Below are 5,217 nucleotides of genomic sequence, written 5' to 3' on the forward strand. Positions count from 1 at the left end.
GTATGATGGGTTTGAGCAGTGATAGTTGATTCCTCTTCTTCTTGTTTGGATGCTAGAGAACCAGCATGCAACTGGGAAGTACGAGGTGATGCAGAGGGAGAATTACTCTTAGAATGGCCTGCAGATTTGGGTTTGCTTTCCATTCACAGTTGAGGCCCTCCTTCTAGCACCAAAAATGTTGATGCCCCAGAAATTGTTGTATCAACATTGGGGGATAACCACCCGGTCCGGACCTTAATACAGCTCCTTTTCCGTTTGGAATGGTGGCTCCAACTGGGGATAATGGGACCAGTTTCCCAGTAATGAATAAATGGGATGAATGAATGATTGATTGACTAATCTAATGATAGGCGAATAACTTAATTTATTAGCAAAATAAAAGAATTACTACTAATCCCGGGAACTATTGTACTTTGAAGTGTAGCGCTTGATGATCTATGTTTATTAACAGGCATATAGATGACTCCATCTAATAAACATGGACATTTATTCATTCAAGGATTACTTTGCTTAAATAGTTAAACAAAGTGATTAGCGCAATATTGCTACACTTATCATTTATATCATCGATACATATATGATCAAAAGAAAAGCATACCATAAACATCCAATAGTGGAGGGAATAAAGAAATGTTGTTAAAACACATACATATATTCGATAATAGCAAAGGCGATCAAATGACAATTCATATAAAAATAATGGATTCAAACATAGATAATAGTACCATATGAGCTGCGAGTCACTCCCAATATCAATTGCTATTTGAGATTCTTCCTCTAACGTAGAAATACTTTCAAACAAAGACAGTAGTGCACATTTTCATAAAAGCTTCTTTGCCAAAATCAGAATGATTGCTCCAGTTTTATAAAAGAATATGCCTGAAGTACAGTAGTGCAACTTCAGGTTTTAAGTCATGTACAAAACTTTACGACCCTTTCTAAAAACATGAAAGGGTCTATAAATACTGAATTAAACTAACTATCTATGAAACCGAAATCCTACTTAATTCGTATCAAATGGTCTTGAATATCTCCTTCTCAGCAACCTGGCAGTCGATGGCATGAATCATCAAGTAGGTTGTTTGCCTTTAAACTTGAACTGACTTATCACAAGCATTGGCTCCACTTCGGACGATCTGTTGAGGCGAGAGTTAAGCTGGGCAACATAGGTGGTATCCTGAATATCGAGGATAATATACCCGATTGCATCTGTAAGGCATTTGAGGGCGGCTCTTTGACTGTGTGGTTTTACCAAGAAGAACCAATAGGTGTCCCATGTTAAACTGTTAATTCCAGCAATTAATCTCCCCTTTTCCTCTAGATCTGGATAACATGACTGCTCCAATGTTTTCACCGTTGTCAATTTACCTAGAGTTCATTGGGAAATCATGTTTGACAAGTAGAGAGTATTATTAACCAATTCAACCAAATTACTTGTGGTTGATTTGCATCTTGAAATTTCCCTCTCTGCTTTCATTAACTGGGACTGCCATTCTGTAAACAATATTTCTTTATGTGACTCTAAAATTCTTGGTAAATTTTCCGCTTGTCCCTGATCAGTATCTTGCCAGTCAAGAAATTTAGTTAATGTTTCTTCAGCTTGATCCAATTCTGTTCTAGCCTTTTCTGTTTGTTTACTTATTGATGCCGTCAAATCGCACAGTGGTTCCGCCTGGGCGATTTGTTGACATAGAAGCTTGATTTGTGTTATTAATGCCTTATTTATCTGTAATGCTTCTAATTTGAATTCGGCGATCTGTGGAACACCCTTTGTCTTTTCAAGATGTGCTGATAGTTGAGCAATCTGCTCATCTTTTGACTTCAGCATTTGTTCATTTGCTGCCCTCAGTTATGCCAAGGCTTCAGACAACTCTTTCTGCTTCTGGATTGTGCTGTGATCAATCCTCTGTTTCTCTTCCCGCAATTGATGAGTTAATTGATTATTTATTTGCTGTTGTGTTAACAATTGTTGTTCTGCCTGCTCCGCTTTCTGTTGTGCTTCTGTTAGCTGTGCTTGCAATAAAAAGATTTCCTGGTCTTTCGTTTTTAATAAAAGACTCACCTCTGATGCCTTGTCTATTGTTGCTGCCGAATAGGCTCCAGCATATTGTGATAGTTTTGTTAGGTCATCAAAGGGGTCAAATTCCTCCTTCCAAACCACATTGCCCGTGACCGTTTGTTCTGGGAAAAGGGAAGGTTGATCAGTCCTTCTTCTCTTCCTCTGTCGTTTTACCACAGCTTTGTGCCTTGGGCTATAGAAGACATCCAAGGGAGGAATTTCTTCTATCTGCAAAATAATTTGATCAGAGGGGTCCTTTGGGATTATTTCTATTTCTTTTGAACTGGGTAGGCTGCTGGTTCCACTTGGAACCTGTTGTGAAGTGGTTTTTTGTGTATCTACCACTTTCGAAGTTTCGGTGTCCTTTGAACATTTAAGACTACTGATAATTGAATCAAATTGCTGCCATTCCTGGATCAATTTGGGATCAATCTGAGTATCCACATTCACCTCTATGTTGCTCCGTTTCTGCTCTTTAGTCTGGGTTTCCTCTTACACTTTCTCCTGTTTTTCTGTTGTAACCGGAGGTTCCTTTGAATGTTGTTGTTTAGGCTCGCTTGGTCTTGTTGCTGGGGTTGTTGCTAACAGATCTAGAGGCAGACTTTGCAACCTCTGTTCTCTAAGTCTGTTGAATTCAACTAACCCTTCATCTTTGTATTCCATTATGGCCAGCGATCTAAATTGATACATTGATTCAGCTGAGGAGAACAGGTCATCAAATTTATCTTCTATATGATCAAAATTTGTCAATTTGGCCTGTTCAAGAGCATTATAGGCGACTTTGTTGGGATCAAATCGCCTGTTAGGGAGAGTCGCTAGAGTTAATGATTTCATCTTCGTAGCTTCTTTTTCCACATCTTTAAAATTATGCAAAGTGTAGACACCACATCTCAGAGGAAAGGAGGGCCAGACCTGCTTCTTATTTTTCTTTAGAGTTTGTGTAACTCCCTCGGCAATAATCTGATAGGCTATCTCCCTTGCCAGCAGTTTGTCAGGTATGTACAAAGGAAGGACATGAGGTTTGGCTTGGCTGCCGAAAATTCTTACATAAGTAAATTTCTCCTCTCCGAACCATCTTCCTATTGATGTTAAATCAATCCCTGCTTGGTAAGAAATTTTGGGAGCAGGTTTATTAAAAATAGAATAATGAATGGGTAACATGAAGCCGTTGTAGACTTGGTACAAATGGTGCTTATAGGAAGTCTTCCACAATTTCTGATGGTATATGTTAATAGGCGTGGGGTCTTGTGGAGTCCACCTCTAGCCGAGTACAGGAAACTCAGAATTAAAACACAGGGTATCTAGTATATAAGCACTGTAGTAGAATGGGGGAATAATCCTTTCTGAGACAGAAGTTTTAGTTCTAAAACTTAGAACTATGGTCGCTAGCTTATCTGAAAGTATGGTTGCCCAATCCATTATCTCACTATTACATGCCGCTTCCATCAAGGGAACCATTTCTATAGTGAAATTAGCGGAATTGTGCAACACCCACAATCTACACATCATTATCCTAGCATAACAATACAGAGAACATAGAGAATCAACAGAGTACTTACCGGAAGTTTCATGCTTGTGTTTCGCCGGATTTTGCCTCCATTCCCGAATGGGTTTGGATTCAGTTTCATTCTCATTTTGGAATTTCTCCAGAAATGCCTTGTTGTACTTCTTCTCTGGCTCAGGAAAATGATACATTTGCCTCAAATCATCAGCCTTGAATGAACCAAAGATTCTCCCATCTCTGGTGCAGAAAGTTCTATCTGTGATTGGGATTTCCTCAATTTCCCACTTTACTACATCCGTATATGGGAGAATTTGTTCCCGAGCGCTATCCGATGAAGGAAAGAGTCGGCCAAGTCTTTCAAAGTACCATCAGATTTTCTACTAGAACCCGCTGTAGCTTTTACTGCTGTCACCTTTGGTTCTTCGGCTTCGATCAAATTATAGGTACTTTGCCAAGTGGTCTTGGTAACTCCTGAACATGTAGTATCAGATATTAATCCTTTCTTTTTAGTTGCTGGATCAGCGACGGCTTGTCCTGTGGCTGGTGCAGTGGAAGCGACTGTGGTTTTGTTAGACATCTTCCCCATTCTTCTTGAACCTATTACTTCGGAAGAATTCTGCACAGTAGTGGAAATAAGCGTAACACAGAGAATTGGTAGCGAAAACCAAATACGAGTGAGATATATTGATCAATGCATGATGAGGGATTAACTTAAAGTGGCCGCGGATACAATCTATGAGAAGATTTTTTAAGCTTACTATTTCATTAAATGGCCATTAAAACCTGCCAATCCTTTAAATGCTCATCATATCTCTTATCGGCCGCATGATTTGTCTAAGCATGCCTTCGACATTTTGGCGGTTGAGCGCAGGTGAATCACTGTTTGAAAGATAAGGCCTTAAATACGAATTAATCGTAATACCTCTGCTTTAACGGCTTTTTGAAGTTTGCGCTTTTGGCTTTATCGCAATCAGGTGTCGGGGAAAACTTAAATCTTTATATTGACACCTTTTGAAATCCTGATCGCCGATAGCGATATCGCATGGCATTGCATTGGGAGTATGGACACTTTAAAAATAATGCATGGTATATCCCCGATCGCCGATAGCGATATCGCATCGCATCGGAGTGAAAGGGACGTGATCGCATCGCATCGGAGAGAAAAGTATTTAATCGCATCGGAGAAAACCAATGGGCCTTTAAGTTATGTGTCACACGGAATCTGTCAAGGGTGCGGACACGACTGACCTTCCTAGAAGTCTAAGACATTCTAATGACAAACAAGACAAAATGGAGTGATCTTTCTCTAAATACACCTTTTACAACATGAAAACTACAAGTGTTTAGGCTTACCTTATTCCAAAACGCTGTTGTTGAAGTCCGTTCTTGACGATCCGGATGAGCTCCTCCTTCAAGTCAATTCCTGCAACCACAAACAATCAAACAATTACCAAGCACTTGCATTTCATATAATAAAACATATATTCAACATGCAGACCAAGGAACACATGAAATAACTCATTAACATAAGCTATTGAGAAAAATAAACCAGTTTGTATTAATAACGAAACAAAGAAACTCTTACAACCTGGCCTTGGTGTTGTGCAAGTTCCTCCCAGGGTCCATCAAGGGTTTTCCTCTACTTTGACAAAGC

The sequence above is a fragment of the Pinus tabuliformis genome, chromosome 4_2, assembly GCF_031772625.1.
Source record: "Pinus tabuliformis cultivar Carrire ecotype Pingquan chromosome 4_2, CPIR1, whole genome shotgun sequence".
NCBI classification, from domain to species: domain Eukaryota; kingdom Viridiplantae; phylum Streptophyta; class Pinopsida; order Pinales; family Pinaceae; genus Pinus; species Pinus tabuliformis.